Source organism: Triturus cristatus, chromosome 5_1, assembly GCF_964204655.1.
Source record: "Triturus cristatus chromosome 5_1, aTriCri1.1, whole genome shotgun sequence".
Lineage (NCBI taxonomy): Eukaryota > Metazoa > Chordata > Amphibia > Caudata > Salamandridae > Triturus > Triturus cristatus.
In genome coordinates, this window is record NC_140587.1 from 177088662 (window position 1) to 177108702 (window position 20041).

At 49.1% G+C, this 20041-nt stretch overlaps 1 pseudogene across 1 annotated transcript in view; it reads right to left on the reverse strand.

Annotated features, from left to right (window-relative positions):
- The window catches only part of LOC146830586 (solute carrier family 12 member 6-like), a 1160668-nt pseudogene that overhangs the window by 1003521 nt on the left and 137106 nt on the right, over positions 1-20041 (reverse strand). The window contains exon 2 of the transcript XR_014961448.1: positions 8732-8811. The product of XR_014961448.1 is annotated as a solute carrier family 12 member 6-like (transcript). The remainder of the gene's footprint in view (positions 1-8731; positions 8812-20041) is intronic.

Sequence of the window (20041 nt, forward strand, 5' to 3'; positions counted from 1 at the left end):
GCTGTGTTTTCGTTTGATTCAGCAAAGCATCAACAGAATAGGGTACTAACACAAGCAGTTTATGTGACAAAACTATTCCTTCACTCTGACGTATTGATACAGCCGTTGCTGCCACTGCTCGAAAACATCCAGGCAGCGCACGGATGACTGGGTCAAGAACAGCTGAGAAATAGGCACAATGACGTTGCGTATCACCGTGTGTTTGTGTTAAAACCGAGAGGGCACAAACTTCCCTCTCGTGGACATAGAGTGTAAAAGTCTTGGTGTAGTCTGGAGTTCCTAATACTGGTGCAGAGCAAAGAGCTTGGCGTAACTGTTGGAAGGCATTCTGACATTCAGTAGTCCATGGGAGGGACATCCGAGTGTCTTTAGTCAAAAAGGCCAACAACGGTTTAATGTGTGAAAAACTAGGGATCCACTGCATACAAAAAGAAGTGAGGACAATCAGTGTACGAACATCCTTCTGAGTACGGGGCACAGGAGTATCTAAAATAGTCTGATTGCGGTCTGGTGTAGTTGCACGTCCCTCCTTAGACAGGAGGTGACCTAAATAGGTAACCTGCTGTCTACAAAATTGCAATTTCTTTCGAGAGACTTTGTGATTGTGAGAGGCAAGAAATGATAACAATAACAGTGTTCCGTCTTTACACTACTCAGGGGTATCTGCAGCTAACAAGATGTCAGCGACGTATTGGATAAGAGCCATCCCTTTGGGTACAGGAAAGGAAACAAGCTGCCTTTTTAATGCCGGACTGTAAATGCTGGGACTCTCTGTATAGCCCCGGGGAGCTCTACAGAACCGATATGATCTATTTTTCAGGGTGAACCCGAACAAATAACCGTCAGGGTGAATGGGTATCGAGAAGAAAGCATTCTTCAAATCGATCACCGTAAATGTAGTGGCAGTAGGAGGGACCATAGTGAGAAGTGTAGTGATGTCAGAAACTACTGGATATTGGGGCACTAAAATGTTATTAACTTCTCGCAAATCAATAATGAATCTGTAGATTTTAGTATCACTGTCTTTTTTCAAAATAGGGAGGATAGGGCTATTGCAAGTGTTATAGGGGACCTCTTCCACTAACCCCACTTTAATCAAATCTTGAACAATATGTGCTAATGCTTCTTCACCTTCTCTGGATATTTTGTATTGGGGCAGTCGAGGCAATGAGACACCCTCCTTTACTTGAATATGTACAGGTGGAATAACCATTTGACCCACATCGGTATCTGATTTAGCCCACAAAGTACTGGGTAAGGAGGCCAGAGAAACATCCTCATTGATAAGACAAGAACTCACAACCATTGAATAATTGTCATTCAAAATAACACGCACACCTTCCAGAGAACAACGTATTGTGGCACGAAAATATTTAAGCATATCGATACCCATAATATTGTCAAGTGTGGTAGGGGAAAGCAAAAATGGATATGCTGCAGTGAATTTATCAAGCCTGAATTCAAGTGGCTCTGAAAGTGGGTCCCATCGAATCCTATCGACGTTATCATTGTGGCAGACATGGAAGCCCTAGGAACCAGTTTTTTTTAGACAGAGCACTATGAGTAGCCCCTGTATCAACCAGAAACCGATCAGTAGATCCCAAGATGTTTGCGTCAATATAAGGACCTATTTAATCTACTGGCACCTCAACCGGTTCCTTACCCCATCCTAGGCATCCCTATGCATAGTCGGAATCCGCAAGGGCATCAGCAGAATAATCAGACTTTTGATATTGATTTAGTCTATCAAAGGTATTAGAGTAATTTGGTCCTTGTTCAACTGCCTCAAACCTGGGACGAGCTCCCATACCTCCCCTGTTTCCTGAATTTCCTGGGCGTCCTCTCATACTGCCCCTTCCCCGCTGATACTGCTGACCTCGCAAAAGAGGGCACTCAGAACGCCAATGCCCAGTCTCTTTACAATAAGCACACTGATCAGGGGACAAATTTGCTTGAGGGAGTGCTCCAGGTGTATACATTGCACATCCGCCTCTTCCACCTCCCCTAAACGGTGGACCATATATTTGAGCCAACATAACTTTGGTCTGTAACTCCTTAACCTTCTTATCTTCCCTGCCTTTTGCTTCCTGTTCCTGCCGCTCATAATATTAGGCCATAGTCAAAAGGGAAACTGGGGAAGACGTGTCCGAGAACTCTCGCTGGCCTTTAAGCGACTAGCTATTTCCTGTGACATATTAGCGACAAATTTATCAACAAACAAATGCTTACCCGTATCATCGGCCAATGACTGACCACTAAAACCATAGAATGTTTCCTCAAACCTTGAAAAGAAATCAGAAACTGACTCATCCGTTCCCTGTTTACAGGACGCTAATGTAGTCCATTCTATTTTCTTAGGGGGTATGAGAGTTTTTAACTTAGTCACAAGAGCTTTATCGAATATCTCCTCTTGAGGTTTCTGCGCAGGCTCCCTTTCCGCATCCATTTGTTCTAAAAGTTCCCATGTATCACCATATGCTACATTGTCATCTATTTTACATATTGTTCTCCACATATCAGGAGGCAAAATAAGCCCAAAGAACATATCAATATCTGGCAAAGTCATAGTTCAGGAGCTAATGGCTCCTTCCACCTCCTCATAGAAGGCGGCAGGATTTTTCCGGGGGTCGGGCAAAGCAGCTTTAAGAGCCATCACATCAGCTTTACTCCAAGGATTATAAACCCAATTCTATATAAAATATCCCTTTGCATCATCCAAAGTTTTATCATCATTGGTTCCCGCACCCTTCGGAGGAACAAACAGGGGTGCAGCTTCACGCATAGGTTTTACAGTAACTGTAGTACTACTGGGTGCAGCCTCTTCCACCGGGGCGTCTACACTTTGTGCTTGAGATTGAACTGCTTCCATACCTCTGTGTTCTAGCTAACTCTTGCTCCTTTCGTAAACACAATGTTACGTCTCGTATTTTAACCACTAGTCTAATCATGTCAGATAGGTCTGAAAAAGGAAAAATCCCCTCTGTTAAGCGTTTGTAATCAGTATTTATATCAACTGGCTCTAGTTCCTGAGAAATTTGTCTATAATCAAATATTACCTCCCAAACAAATTTTTCTACAAAATAAAATTGCTCTGTGCTGTTCCACTGTTGAACCATAGTTACAATGAGCGATGCCGCTCGAGACCGACGAGCCTCCTCCCTAGCAGCGGTTTTTAAGGTATCCTTTTCTGCTTTAGTCAAAGTAGAGCGAGTCTGTAGCCCATCTTGTTTATCTTGTTCTTTGTCATCTGAAGACAAATGTGCGTCGTCAGAAATCTTAACAGGGGCACTTGGAGTGGGAAATGTATATGGGGTGGGGGGGCGTTCTAATAGGATTCAGTCATCCTGAGGTTTATTAAGTATGGGATAAATAGGGCGCCTAATAGGATACTGGCCATTTACCTCTACTCGACGTTCCCTATCTTCATCTTCTATTTATTCCTTCTTTTCGTTATTTTTTAATTCTAGCGCTTTTTGATATATCGTTTTTCGTTGTTCTTTTTCTGCTATAGATTCTCCTCTTTTCGCTCTCTCTCGCACTTTTCTCCCACATACGCACACAATCAAACATATCCTGTCTACTTTTTCCTTTCAATAAACACTGCTCTACATATTGAACCTTTAAAATCAAATGACCCATTTACTGGCCATTGTAGATCAGAATCTTTTTTGTGTATTTGTTCCACAGTGGACCGTACATTATGGAAGAAATACCATATTTGACATACATATCTCGATTTGGTTTCCCCTCTGGGGGAAGTCGGCTGACTTTGTTAAAGACTTTCTTTGGTACCTCCAGAGCAGCAAAACCATCTACGGAGTGTGCTGAGAGCAGGCATGTTCTACAAATATTAGTAAAATAATACTACTCCAAATATTTTGAAAGGAGAAAAATCTCCACATTACCTGCCTTCAAACTTTGCAAAGGTTGAATAACAAAAAGCCCAGGTTTAACAAATCAAGAGTGCCGCTTTAGCGACTTTACCAAACAGAAGACTCCAACTCCCACCTGAGGATCTCCGGTTGACCTAATGGTCACTAGAGAATGCGCCAAAGAAACCCCGTCGAGACCGGCCGCCACCTGGAGGGTCAAATCGGGAAAACTGGAAAAGTCATGTCGGCCTGCAAAGACAAAGGTCTCCTCGTGCAGTGCGCTTCCTCAGTAAATGTTCGGTCTTCTGTCAAGACCACTCCTTCGGACGGCCGCGTCTCCGATGGGGCCCACTCGTTGGGCGCCACCTGTGGAAATGTACTTTTTCAGGGGTACACTGGTGCAGGGTCACCCTTTTGTCCACGGGTTCAAAGACCAACAAAATAGAGATCAGCACTGGAGTTGGTAATAAACAACAAGTTTATTAATCACTCATAAGTGGGACCACATCCACACAGCACTCTCAAGTGCTGCCTGAGGTAGTACACTAAAGTCACAGAACACAGGGCTTTTATACAGGTTTTCTGCACTGTAAGCATGTGAACAGAAATAGGGAGAGCGAGTTTAGAATTAGTTTTCAGCAAACAAGGGCAGATGAATAATCACTTGGTCAGCAAAGTGGGAGGGGGAGCAGGAGTGCTTATGGCAGTAGTAAATGGTTGACAGTTAACAGAGACCAGGTGCTCTGACAGCTACAAACCCTCAGCACGTACATTGCTTTTATCTGAATCAGGAAGTCAACTAAAATAGATAGCACAGGCAAAGTGAAAAGACGAAAGAATTACGAAGGAAACTTAAAGGGACACCACAGCCAAAATGGCTGTCGCTTATGCCAAGTAAAATATTACACGTTTTCCACACATACAGAGGTGAAAGTGTAAGGAGTGCAATGGGATGTGTGAGGTCGGGGGGGCAATATGATTGTACCAGGCCCTGCCATTCACTCATGCCAAGCAAACTAAACACGTAAGACTCTTGGCTATGTGGAGCGCCCAAGTTCTACACCCAGCCTCAGCCACACCAGCTGCAAAGCTGGATGTACCGACTTGTGAGTTTTCTCTTGGTCCTAAGGAAAAGTTAATAGAGTGGAAGGTTCAAAATAGTTTTAATAATGAATTTGGCCTAATTTGACAAATCTGCATGAAATTTAGATGATGAGCAAGTTAAGTGGAATTCGACTATCTCACATTTTGTGCAGATCAACCAAATGTTACGAAGTAAAGTTCTAGTATGCAAGTGTGATGTAATTCTATTCAGCAGTTTTTACTGTAACAGAGCAAATATTCTAACAGAACCCGTAATGGAAAACTCATTTTTGATCCCTCCTTTAACCTTTCTCCCCAGATAAATAAGCATGAGACTTGGCATAACAAAATGCAGCCTATGGTGCTAATTATGTGCCAAGTTTCCTGAAGGTGTGTCAAATATGGTAACTGAAAGGTAATGATAACTAGACACACTCTTGCAGACTTTAAATTAGACCTTGTGCTCTCTCTCTCTCTCTCTCTCTCTCTCTCTCTCTCTAGAGAGGCAGCTGTGTAATATAGCCCAATAATGCACTCGAGGGGTTCTCGTGACAGTGTTTGCATGGAGGTAGAAAAAGTTAGGATTTGTGTTGCTAACCATAACTGACCATTTTCTGTGGGTTTTCGGTTTCAATTCCTAGTCATCAATGTACTTTAGCTGTTGTTTTAAAGTGAATTTCTGAGGATTCTTTAAACACTTGTAAATGTGTCTTGAGCAGAGAAAACCTAACTTACACTTATTTCCACTGTGCACTGCATTTGGTCACGCCCAGCAGCAGCTGCTTAATCACCTTGACATCCACCGCACTACAGACAGTCCCAAGCCATAAGCAACAAAGGATGGTTACAGAGCTGGCCTGCAACCATGCCCTACGTGCAACTTCTCTCGATGCCAACCTTTGTGGCCCCAACCCAAACTGTGTACGGCCTTTGGCCAGGTCATGTTCCTATCTTCACAAGACCAACGTCCTTTGGCAGTACGCAGCTTGGGTTGGCCTCAGGATATGGCAGTGTTCCTATGCATGGCCATATGGAGTGAGTGCTGGCTGCAGGCCACACACCCAATCCCTGCTGCACGTGTTTGGCGATGGGTAGTGTGATTTTGAAACAGGCACCATGACACTTAACCAGCTGCATAAGGTCTACGACACTGCTCGTTTTTTTTTCTTTTGGTTACTGCTGCCATTTAAATGTGTACCCCCTCACAACTGCATGAATCTTGTGATGCCAACACTGGATTTAACTTGACAAATATCGTCTACATTCCATGCAGGTTTGTTAAATGCTGCCTATGTTCTTTACTGTGTCCTGCAAAACACACAAGTTGATGGACAGAATGTTGCACATTGGCAAAACATTCACCCCCAGTCACAGATCTGGGTTTAATCCATCGTTATTTTGCTCACCATGCCACCCCAGTTCAGACATGGCCATATGCAAATCAGTCTTGACCCTGTGCCTCATGGGAACAGTCCAGCCCGAACTACCAAGCCATGTCTTCCCTGGACCGGAATCAAGCATCCTGGGACCGGTTTTGGGGTTTCACCCCTCTTCAGCCAGGATGGCTTGACTCCAGTGGCGTAGTGAGCACGGGACCCACGTCTGGGCATACCCTTCCCACATAGGGTGAACAGCAAAACACACAAGATGATGGACGGAATGTTGCACATTGGCAAAACATTCACCCCAAGTCACAAGTCACAGATCTGGGTTTAATCCATCGTTATTTTGCTCACCACGCCACCCCAGTTCAGACATGGCCATATGCATATCAGTCTTGACCCTGTGCCTCATGGAACTGCCAAGCCAAGTCTTCCCTGGACCGGAATCAAACATCCTAGGACCGGTTTCGGGGTTTCACCCCTCTTCAGCCAGGATAGCTTGATTCCAGTGGCGTAGTGAGCACGGGACACACACCTTCATCTGCCAAAAGCATGAGACACCGGCTTAGTGCTTAACTGAAAAGCTGTGCTAATAACAAACACGCTTTTTCACACCCAAAACCCTGTAAAAGTATTTTAAATTTCCTTTGCGACGTATCTGCACAATCTTGAGATACCAGCACTGGGCTAATGTGGTAATCGCCACACACAAAAGGAAGTAGGAGTGAAAAGACTCAAAGCTTATAGAGTTATGATAGACAAAGACAAAATGTTTGAAAAACTGCCCTCACACACACGAATGTGGCATGCTTCATCATAGGGCTGCTAACACATCCCTGCGCAGACCAACACCTGGGATGGAGCAATAGGGTGGGAGGCAAAACAAACAATAATAGGGATCAAAGATATCAAAAGTGCAGGAAAATATATTAAAACTAGCTCAGGGATGTCCCAAAGCCTATTTTATTCCTGGACTCCCCGGCTAGAGTTGAAAAGGTCCATCGACCTCAAGGATGGTGGTGAGCATGGTTTTATTATGCACCATTCGCCCCTCCTCACTGCAGAATGGTCAACATGTTTCAGCCGGCTATTTGTTTCTTCCCCGGTTTTCTTCAGGACTGAGAAAGAGCCCTACCGTCACGACCTCTATTCTGTATTTGAGGGTCTAAGACTGAACCATTACTTATTTGTGGGTCTCGTATCCACACTCTGGATTATTAATCTGCAAGTAAAAATAATAAAGTGATAGAAATATGTTCATTTTTACATTCAAACACATGTTGCTTTGTGGGTGAGGGTAGTTTTTCAAACATGTTGAGTTTGTCTATCATGTCTTTAAGCGGTGAGTCTTTTCACTCCTACTTCCTTTTGTGTGCGAAGATTGTTGTTGAGGAGGTCGAAGTAGGAGTAGTTTCTCCTACCCCTCCCCAGTGTGTGGAACTAATGTGGTAATCACCTTCACAATTTCGGGTACATTTGACAAAAAGTGCTAACATTCTCAGATCTACATTAAACTACACATTCCGAAAAGCAATGTAAACATGTAAGCGTCTGCCACATTACATACTGTTTTGTCGATAGCTGATAAAGTTATAACAAAATCAAGAAACGCATTTAAATTAACTTTCAGATGTCCGCTGTTTATAACTTAAATATAAAAATAAAAAAACTACTTTACGATTTATAAATAAACCACAAAAAACACATTCAAAGTTAAAGTCTAATTTTAGGGCAGGTTCAGTGCAATTCTGTGGGGCACACACTCCTAGGTGACCTACAGTGAAAAACACTTCTGTTTTTAACCCCAGTTGCTACCATGGTTACCTTATCCTCTCCTGGACAGATATTAAGGAAGCCTGACACAACAAGACGTAGCTGGAAGGCCTATTGGGATCCAAATTTTTTGTAGATTTGTTAATTATGTCAAAATTATTCGCAAACCAAAAAAAGTCTTGTCAATAGAAAGTGAGGCTCAATCACACCTATAGAGTTGCTATGGCTGAAGGCAACGTATATCACAATATGATGCTATGTATCATATATGCTGGGTATAGATAGGGACCGTAAAGGAGCACAACAAATATCGCAGAACTCTTGGCTAATCTGAATGTACGGTTTATGGAGCACTTTGTGTGTGCAGAAGGTACTTGGGTTTGTAGTAGATAAAGCAGATGTGAGCAGTGTTCCTACACACTGTGCCATAGTGGGCTCGAAGTAGGGAAAGATGAACTGCAGGTGAAGGAGTCGCTTGGGGGGATGCTGAATGGTCTGGCAGAGATCACGGTATTAAGAATCTCTCAGATGGCAGATAAAGTCCAATAAAGGGCGCATTACTAACGACACCTGCCTCCCAGTCCCATCCGCCACACCATACAAACTCATGCTGACGCTCACCTCAAACAGCGCCAGGTTCCGGTCATAAGACTCTTCTCCATTGTCAAAGTGTAACACAGAATCTTTCCTCGGAGTGTCTCCTGCAAAGGGAAAGACAAAAAGAAATAGTGAGGTCGTGAGAAGGGGAAACTGCTGCATTAAGCCATGTTCTGAGAGTTGCCCTGCAGACGTAGTGATTGATCGACGCTGGGCCCTGAAAGTTAATACAGGTCGACCTTCCCATTCTCAAATCTTAAGAAAATATTTATAGATTCTAAAACGCCTCCTTCTGAACAAGAATCGTAATAAACACTTCTCACTTTTAGAGGTCTTCGCCAAACACAAACTTAAAACAAGAATGCACCAAAAAAGACCAGAGTGGCAATTTCCTAGGGGCAGAGGACTCTCTACCCTAATGTACCACCTGTGTCACAACTGACCAGGTACCGCAAAAAGAATTTCTCATGAAGGTAAGTGAAATGCGGGGCTGTGGGGAAAGCACTGCCAGACAAAAGTGTTGGTGAAACGGCTTTGTGCAGTACGTAGGGAGACCATAGCAGGTACTGCGCCTTGGGTATGTATGAACGGAGCTTAGTTGTGGGGGACTGCACCTGGGAAGGAGGCATTCCAGGGAGTTTTCCAGATGGCGAGGTGAGAGGCTGTTTACAGGAAGTATTGGGGGGGGGATGATAGCTGAAGAAGGTAGAGTCATGATGTAAGTGGGACTGGCTGACAAGTGATACATGGTTGGCAGATAATGGGGCTTGAATCTTGACGGCTGGTTATTGGAACTAGCGCTTAGGGAAGAGGGAAACAGATTTTGTTACTAAATACCAGTACTTGGGCGACATAAAGCGGCAGACAGCAAAGTGGTCTGAAAGTGTCCCGAAATTGTCCCAGGTTAGGTGCACGAAACATTTTTTTTTTTTTTTTTTAATATGTACATTCCGAAACTAGTAATTTTGCATTCCACATTCTGAATAAGTACCAAAATACAAAGGAAGAATAACCAGGACTAGATGACTCACACAGTGGACATTCGTGTTGCAGTTAGCGCTCTAGCGTCTGACGCTAGAGCGCGCAAGTTGCCGATGGTATGCGTACGCCGCGACGGTGGCGTACGCAACGGTATAAATAAATGGGGGCGTGCCCCGTGGGGCATTCGCGCCGAGACCCGATAACAGTGTGTGGTCTCCGTTTGTTCGCTGCGCATCTGCCACTAGGCCCGCGTCATGTGCCCCTGCAACACTGGCGACGAGGCGGCCGGACCCGCCGCGTGGACCGCGCACAGCGCTGCCTCCTACTGATCCGATCGCGGCGGTCCCGCGATCGAGCACCAGCTTCGCTCCAGCCTTCCCCGGCCTGTCACACGGCTCGCCGGCGCTTGGGACAGCTCGCATATGACGTCACGGATCACCCTGTCGGCACCTTCGCCCTGCTGCGGCCCCAACCCACGCGGTGAGCAAGTGTGCACCAAACACCTCTATTGGCGAAAAGCGGATGAATATTCCCGCGTGTGATACCAACGCCCTGCCTCAGGCCTGCATCCTCGTGCTTCGTCCTCTGTGCCAGCCCCTACCCACGTTTTGACGTTGCCTGGGCGTGCCCCTGCGTGGCCCTCGGTGCCCTTCGCTGTGCAGCCCTCACGCACGTGCCCAGCCTCACAGCACCACTTGTCCACGGCAACACCATGGGGGATGACGACCACCCAGCGCCGATCCACCCGTCGACCGGTGTCCTCCCGCCTTTCAGCGAGACCGCTGACCCCGCCACAGCCGCCCCGCGCTGGCAGACGTGGATCGGTCGGCTCAACAACTATTTCATTGGCTCTAGGGAGACGGATGGGGCGGTGAAGCGATCACTCCTTCACTACGCGGGGGAGGAAGTATACCTGTTGTTCAAGCACCTCCCCAACACCGGTAATGCAGACGACTACGACGCGGCCGTGACCGCCCTCAATACGCACTTTGACCCCCAGATGAATCCGGATTTTGAAAACTTCAAAATGCGTCAGGCAAAGCAGAAGGAGGGGGAGTCAGTGGATGCCTTTCATGCACGGCTGAGGGTGCTCGCAGACACTCATCTGGTCGGCGACCGGGCAAAAGAGGAGATTAGGGCGCAGCTCATCTATGGCATCCGAAGCAAGAAGCTGCGGAGCCTCATCCTGCGCCAACCGAACATTCCAATGGCTGATATCCTGGTGCTGGCACGGTCCCACGATCTGTCCGACGCACGTGCGGAAGAGATGGAACAAGCACTCACACGGAGCACGGGGCCAGGAGTGACCGTCAAGACAGAGCGCGCAGACGCAGTGCGGACGCACGAGAAGACGCGCCGACCGGCAGCCAGGAGGTCGCCCCCAGCACAATGCGACTACTGCGGGTACGAAGAACACCCGGGCAAGACTTGCCCTGTGAAAGGAAAAACGTGCACCAACTGTGGCACCCTGAACCACTTTGCCTCCGTCTGCCGGAAGCGCGCCACACGGAAGGATCACAGGGGGAAGAGGCCTGCAAAAGGCATGGTGAGACAACTATCCCAGCTGTCCCTCTCCTCACGCACCGACGCTGGGCCCAGACACACGCAAGCACTGCAGGAGGACGATTCAGAGTCTGACGATGGAGAGGAGACATACGTGGTCTCGTTCACCAGAGCCCTAAAAAGCACAAGACGACCACAACCCCGGTGCGACATCATGGTCGCAGGATCAAAGGTGAACGCCGTGATCGACACTGGGGCATCAGTCACCGTCATGGGGGTGCAGCAATACAACCGACTCCGACCGAAGCCAGAACTCAAGGCATCGAAGGCCCGCATATATGCCTATGGCAGTGATGTCCCCTTACCCCTCCTGGGTAAAATGACAGTACCCGTGGGAACAGAGGACGCCGAAATCACCATTGATGTACACATCATCAATCAAGAGGTAGACACGCTCCTGAGTGGACACGCCGCCGAGGACCTAAGGCTCCTAGTGTTCCTCCGGAAAGTTCAAGACAGTCAAACGGCCAACCTGCTGGACCAGTTCCCGGAACTATTCACCGGTCTAGGGAAAATCAAACGCCCGCCGGTCAAACTTCACATCGACCACTCCGTCGCGCCCACGACACTGAAGCACAGACGGATTCCCTTTCATCTACGCCCTCTGGTGGAAGAAGAACTCAAGAAACTGGAAGAACAAGGGGTCATAGAAACAGTCACTGGCCCCACCCCATGGGTGTCCCCGATGGTGATCGCGGAAAAGCCCCGTCAACCAGGCAAGATCCGGGTGTGCATTGATATGAGGCTCCCCAATAAAGCCATCAAGAGGGAGAGACACATCACGCCCACCATGGATGACATCATTGCGGACCTCAACGGGGCTCGGTGGTACTCCAAACTGGACTTAAACGCCGGCTACCACCAGCTGACACTGGCCAGGGAGAGCAGGTACATCACCACCTTGAGTACACACCTTGGGCTGAGAAGATACCGGCGGCTCAATTTTGGGATATCGTCGGCGGTGGCGATCTTCCAGAACACGATCAGTGCCATATTACAAGGCCTGCCTGGAGTCATGAATGTGAGTGATGACATACTGATCCACTCCACAACCGTAGATGAGCACTATCGGAGAGTCAGAGCCACGCTGACACGCCTCAGGGAATACGGAGTCACACTCCACAAGGACAAGTGTCAGCTGTTCTAGCAGCGGATCGAATTCTTCGGGTACACATTCACCAACAACGGCATTCAGGTGGACCCCCGGAAATCCCAAGCCATCAAAGACGCCCCAGCACCCGCATCCGCCTCGGAGGTGCGCAGCTTCCTGGGAATGGCCACATACTGTGGACGGTTCATTCCGAACCTAGCGACGATTGCCGAGCCTCTCAGACAGCTCACGAAGAAGGACGCACCGTGGCAGTGGGGGCCCCAGGAAGACACCGCATTCCAAACCGTCAAAACTGCACTCCTCGACCAGGCCACCCTAGTCTACTTTGACCCAGCACGAAAGACGGAGCTGCTAGTCGATGCCAGCCCAGTGGGACTCGGGGCAGTCCTCACACAGGAACAAGAGCCGGGGCGGTGGGCCACACTGGCCTACGCGAGCAAGGCACTCACAGCGCTTCCACCTGTACGTCTGTGGACATCCGTTCACGGTCGTGACGGACCATCAGCCACTCGTACCCCTTTTTAAAGGGACAGCACCCCACCCCCCGCCGCGAATAGAACGGTGGGCCATTGGACTACAACAGTACCACATGGACGTAACCTACCGGCCTGGCGCAAAGAATCCGGCCGACTTCCTGTCAAGGCACCCAGACAAACGCGAGCCCATCCCGGCAGGGAAAGACGAAGAAGATGATGCTGAAGCCCACCTAGATCTCATCGCCGCCTTAGCCTGCCCCCAGGTACTGACACTCCAAGAGATGCTGCAAGCAGCGGAGCGGGACCCCGTCATGACCAAGACTAGGGAGGCCCTCCAACGAGGGTCGTGGACCAACTCCCTACAGTCTGCCAACACGTGGACCCAGGAAGAAAGGGCAGACCTGCAACAGATCTGGCGTGTACGGAATGAGCTCATTGCCACCAGGGACGGGATAGTCCTGAGAGGGGCCAGGATCGTTGTGCCGACAACGCTACGCCGCCAGGCCACCCTCCTCGCCCACAAGGGACATCAAGGGACGGAGAGGATGAAGGCCAGGATGAGAGAAAAGGTGTGGTTCCGGGATTCGACGCCTTGGTAGAAGACATCGTGAGGAGTTGCCCGGCGTGTCAGATGACTAGCGGACCTGAACCTCCCGCTCCCATCGTGACTGAAGAGCCAGGGAAACACCCCTGGGACAAGATCAGTGTAGACTTTGGGACCCTTCCCGATGGGAGAGTAACGCTGGTAGTGATGGACAACTTCTCCAAATACCCCCTGGTGGAGGCGCTGCCATCCACTACCTTCACGTTTGTAGGGCCCGCGCTGGAGAAGATATTCCACATGTTCGGGCGCCCCTCGGAACTAAAAAGCGACAATGGGCCACCATTTCAAGGACACGAGTTTCGTGAATTTCTAGCACTCCAGGGCATCCGACACCGGCGGATCACCCCGCAGTGGCCTCAAGCTAACGGTGAGGTTGAACGCTTTTTGAGGACACTAAACAAAATCCTACGAATTGCCGGTGCCGAACATCTGGACCCGGAGCGAGAGATTCAACGTTTCCTAGGGGAGTATCGAAGCACACCACACTGCTCCACCAAGCAAGCCCCCTGGGCTCTCATGCTGAAAGGGACACGCCGTGATGGTCTACCCACAGTCCCAGGGTGGGCCCCTCCACCATTTGAGGCAGAGCAAGCGTTGCGACGACGAGCACGCCGGAACCAGCAAGTGAGCCGGGCCAGAGGGAGTCGGGAGCGCGCCCTCGGGCCTGGGGACAATGTCCTCAAAGAACCGAAGACCCGGGGGAAGTTCAAGCCACGGTACGAGCCCGGGAGCTGGACGGTGGAACGCCGCCATGGGACCATGGTTACAGCCCAAAGGGGAAGCGAATCAGCCACCCGCAACATCTCATGGTTCAAGCGGATCCCCACGGCCACAGAACACCAACAAGAGTCCGCAGGGGAGGATGAGGAGGACGCCGGGGTCCCCGAAAGAGAACTTTCGTCACCTCTGAACCGGCCAGAGTTGACAGCAGGCCCGGACGGACCCAGCTCCGAAGCGGACAGGGCGGAGTGCGACTGCCCGTCAAATACCAACACCCGAGCGACGACCAGGTATGGGCTGCGAGGGAATCCTCCACCGAGCAGCCGCCTCAAAGACTTTGCCTGCCAAGTAAGTGACTGAGTGGGGACTTAGAGTCCGAGTTTCATCAACCAAGTTGGAGAGGGATGTTGCAGTTAGCGCTCTAGCATCAGATGCTAGAGCGCGCAAGTTGCCGATGGTATGCGTACGCCGCGACGGTGGCGTACGCAACGGTATAAATAAATGGGGGCATGCCCTGTGGGGCATTCGCGCCGAGACCCGATAACAGTGTGTGGTCTCCATTTGTTCGCTGCGCATCTGCCACTAGGCCCGCGCCATGTGCCCCTGCAACAATTCACACCTTAAAATCTTCGAGGGGAGGCAGAAAGAGGATAGAGAAAGGTAGGGAGACAGATACTCCCGTAGAGAGAGAAAAAATATTGTAGGAGGAAAGTGCATATCAATGTGAGGAACAGAGAGGGGAAACAAAAAGCTATTTATAGTGGGTTAGAGGGGGATCCATGTGAAGGGAAGAAGAGGCAAAAGGAACGCAAGAGAGTGAAAGACAGAGCTCTGAAGGGTACGTGCTGATCAATCTCCTCAAACACTTTGATCTCCTCCATTAGTAAAATTCCCAATTCCAGCCATCATGTACACTCCATTAGTACCAATTTCTTGAATGCCAACCAAGTGCTCACCACCGTACGAGCTTCCAGTTCTAAGCCGGTGTTTTCCACGTCCAGTCTCGCGCTGTGCTGCTACAGAAAGTGACCAATCACATGCAAATCAGCCCCAGTAATGCCTCAACACAACAGCTAAGACGAACTAAATGGTGCACATCTTAACAGGATAACAAGCAACCCCAGACCGAAATTCGCCTTCCGGGTCTCATCATCTAGATACAACTAGAGTTCAATGACATAGCAAGCATTGACTCCTATCTGGAAATAGCATCTGGATTTAGGATATTTCAGTGAGTGGCCCCAATCAACCCTCTCCAGTTCCCCTATAGGCTAGACTGAGTCCAATAAACTCACATTCCCGAGCAGACCTTTGTCTGGACCCGTCTAGTCAACTGCGGTATATCAAGAGGTCATACGGAAATAGAGATAGATTTGTTCTGTCTAAACCTTACAAACCCATCTTCGCCCCCTAAATCCACACCACTGGTTCTACTGCTCCTGTTCTACAAGCATTGTCAAAACTAATAGTTCTGGCTTTAATGTGGCAACATATGAATTACCAATCTCTGTCAAATTCTGTACTTGTTATGTCTTTGATCTGTTTTTTAGTCGCCAAGCTTGCTAATCCATGCAGCAAAATACACAGTGAAGTGACACAAACTTGCAGATTTGTGCTTGCCTATGTTCCCATTCTCGGATCATACATCCATAGCCAAACCAACAGGCTTTGCTAAAGCCTGTATGTTGACCTTAATCGTCCTCTCCAGTAGTCATCTCCTCTGACTTGTCCATTTCCTTCCTCTTCTCCTTTTAACTCCCACCTGTCTCATCATGCTCAGGTCTTCCAGAGCAACTCCCAGACACCATAGACTAAAGGACTACTGTAGACACCAGAACTAACGCTTAACACTATATTTATTTTACACAGCTTGCCATCTCCGACATTGAGACACTCTAGGCATCAGCCCATTGTACCACATCGAGGCTGTAAGTGTGGCTTTATCCTGACTGTTCCATCTTGTTTCATCTACGTACAGTAGATTTTCTCAAATGTCTCAGTACTGCCGACCACTTTCACGTACTGTTAAGCATTTGGCTATATTTGCCATGCCCAGGACCTGAGATCAGTTCCAACGGTCTACCTTACGGGTGTCTGCAGAATCTTTTTTTTTTTTAAATAATTTTTATTGGCATTTGCACAAGTTATCATATAACAACAAAAAAAAGAAAGGATCTTCGTGATACAGTACAGTTTGCATTACACCAAGATTAGGAAGGAGAAGGAAACAAAGAAAATCCCCATTACCTTGAGTACAGTTTCAGAAAGCCATCATTCCTTTGCCTCATATGGTTTATGTAGGGATCTGTGCCAGAAATCCCCCCATTGATAGTTGCAAGGGGGTTGACAAGGTCTAAATGTCTCCTTAACTCTATTCCTTACATGACAATTTCAATAAGGCCAAAACCCTCCATATATGCTCCAAATATTCATCACTGAGCTCAATCCCTTTATAGGGTAACCAAACCACCAAACAATAACTGAATCCCGCCAGGGGCCTACCCCTATCCCATGGTCCTCTAGAGTCATGCATTACTATCAGTGTGGATCCCCCCCAACAAAGGCGGGGTAGTGCAGGGGGGGGGGGGGGGGGAAGGACAGAAAACAAGAAAAAGCAAAGAAAAGCAAAAAAAAAAAAGAGGGCGAGGGGCAAGGAAATACCCATATCACCCCATCTCAAGCCCAGGGTCCGCCTAACCAATAGTTTATCCCCACTATTTCACCCAACCCCTGTCCGGTCCTCCAGTGTCTCTAGCTCCGCACTTTCACTCCTCTCCGGATCATCCCTAGACTCCCATGCCTGGACAATAGCTCCCCAGCGCTCGGCAAGCGGTTTGCGCCTCTTGGTGATTCTGTCTTCTGTAATAAGGGCCTTCTCCTCCGCCCTTGCCCATCGTGTGACCTCTGCTCCCCAGAGCATTATAGACGGGGTAATTTTAGCCTTCCACCTAAGCGCTATCTGCCACTTCGCCAATAAAAGCACTAAGTCTACAAACCGGTGCCCCAGCTTGCGAGCCTTTGGTCTGGGTTAGAGACCCAGTAAACAGACCTCTGGGGTACAAGCCAGAGTCCCTTCCAGCACTCTATTGACTTGTGCCAGGACCTCAACCCAATACACAACAAGCTGGGGGCAAGACCACATCATATGGTCAAAATCTGCGTCTAGGGCTGCACATCTAGCGCAGAAGATGTCCGTCCGCTGATAAATAGTATTCAGCCTATGCGGGGTCAGGTATGTCCTGTGGAGCACATTAAACTGTAGCACCTTAAATGCAGTGTTTCTAGATACCTTCTTGGGGCTTCGTATGACTTTCTGCCACTCTTGATCTGTAAAAGGCCTGCCTATGGAAGCCGCCCATCTACCCCTAAGGCCTCCCAATTCTTCTGGCGTCAAACCCCGTATTGCCAAGTACAGCCATCTGATCAGGTGGCCCGCCGAGCCCAAAGTTGCCACCGCTTCCAGTGCCGAGTGTGGATCCAGTTCCGTAGTGTGGGGTCCCCATAACTCAACTATGGCCCGTCTCAGCCTATGGTAATTCAGGAACTGTCCCGCCGGGAGCTCATGGTATTTCAGGAATTCCTGTAGTGGGAGCCACTCACCATCCCTATAACAATCCCCAATGGTGTGTATCCCCGCCTGATACCACCCAGTCAATTGTCGGTGGGTAAGCGGTGGTCCTCTTCCTGCCTGCGGGATACCTGTGAGGGGGGATACCTGGAGCATACCGTGTTCGGGCTCGGGAACGTGTCACACAGGGGTCCCAGCATTTCACCGCCACGGAAAGCAGTACCCCCATAGGTAGTATCTTTTGCCGCCTATCCAAAAGTCGAGGATATAATCTGGCTGGAGCCGTCCCCATCGGCAGCAATATAGTGTCACTGTCTCTACCGCCCAACCAGCGAGTCAGCCACTGCAGCTGTGCCGCCAGATAGTACCCTTCGAAATCCGGGGCTCTGAGTCCTCCGGAAGCCAACGGCAGCCTCAACGTTTGCAACGATACCCGGTTCCGGCCACCATCCCATATAAGAGAACGCAGGGGTTCATCCAACGTCTGAAACCAAGCCCTGGGGATCAGCACTGGAAGGTTCACAAAGTGATACAACAACCGGGGGAGCATCACCATTTTAGATAGTGCCAGGCGGGCCATAAGGGGCAACTTTAGTGAGTGCCAAAATGTGACCTGGGACCTGAGGCTTCTTAAAGAAGCCCCCAGATTCCCTTCGAACATATCCATCTGCGTGTGGTATATCTGAATCCCGAGGTATTTAATGGAAACCGGTGCCCATACCAATGTGTTCGGCACTGTCACAGGTCGGGGCATGCTAGGCCTAAGCGGGAAGACAAAGGTCTTTCGTGTATTCACTCGTAGGCCTGAAAAGGCTGCGAATTCTCCAAACAAGTCCATGATCATCCGGACTCCCGTAGAGCCGTCTCTCAAATAAGTCAGGACATCGTCCGCGTATAAGTAAATGATATGATTCGCTCCCTCTATCGGTATTCCCACTCCTTCCGCCTCCCTCCGTATGCGTGCGACCAGAGGTTCCATGGCGAGTGCAAAGATCAATGGGGATAACGGGCATCCCTGCCCAGTCCCCCTATAGATGGGGTAGGGGGACGAGATGGTGTCTCCCGTCCGTACTCGTGCACTCGGGCTCTTGTAGAAGAGCTTAATCCATTGCAACCAGCCGTCTCCCAGCTGCATCTCCATCATAACTGCGAATGGAAAGTCCCCCCGGAGGGAATCAAAAGCTTTCTCCAGGTCGATGGCTATCACAACGGCATCCGGGAAATCGCCAAGTGAGGGGTGGAACATCACATGATAAAGACGTCTCAAATTACTTGACGTCGAGCGAGCTGGAATACAGCCGCATTGGTCCGTGTGGACCAGTTGCCGCATATGGGGAAGAAGTCTCAACGCTAAGGCCTTACTCAGGATCTTAAAATCCATATTCAACATGGAAAGTGGTCGGAAATCGGATAGTGGGGCCTGATCCGAATTTGTTTTCGGGAGGCGAATCACCAATGCTTCCCTAATCGAGGGAGGTAACAGTCCAGCTTCCAGGGCCAGAGCATAAACCCGTTCCAATTGAGGAGCCAGTATATCAATATACGTAGCATAGAACTCCGCGGGCAGGCCATCCGACCCGGGTGTGTTCCCCTTCGCCATCTCTCTTAGCGATTCTTTGATAGCTCCTACCCCCAACGGAGCAGCCAGTTGAGTCTGATAGGTACGGTCCAGCTGTACTAAACCTTGAGTCTCCAGGTACCGCTGCATTGATGCAACTTCACATGGGTCAGGGTCATCGTATAAGGCCTCATAGTACATCCGGAAGGCTCCATTGATATCACCTGGAGAGGTTAGTATCTGGCCCGTAAAATCCGTAACACTGGTTATGGGGGACCCCCTGCCCACCGGCCTAATCAACCACGCGAGTAGTTTACTCCCCCTTCCTCCTTCTGCATGCTGGGCAGCTTGATGCGTTTGCCAGACTATGGCCCTCAGTCGGTCCCAGGCATGGTGATACTGGCTCCTCAGCTCCACAAGTTGGTCTCCTGTTTGTCCCCCCTCCGCCGCTTCGTTATCTGCCCGGAGTATCCGGGCTTCTATCTCTTCCAACTCCTGGGTTACCAAGCGTCTTGTGCCAACTGTCTTCCCTAAGCAAAACCCCCTCACCACCACCTTGCACGCCTCCCACTCTACCAGCCGAGAACTAGCCGTACCTCCATTAGGGGTGAAGTAGTCTGTCAACCGTTCACCGAGATTGTGTTGGAATCCTTCATCTTCCAGCAATATAGGACTAAGGCGCCAGCTGGGAATCAGAGTCCGCTCCCGAAGTGGAGTAAACCTCATAATCAATGGGCTGTGGTCTGATGGTGA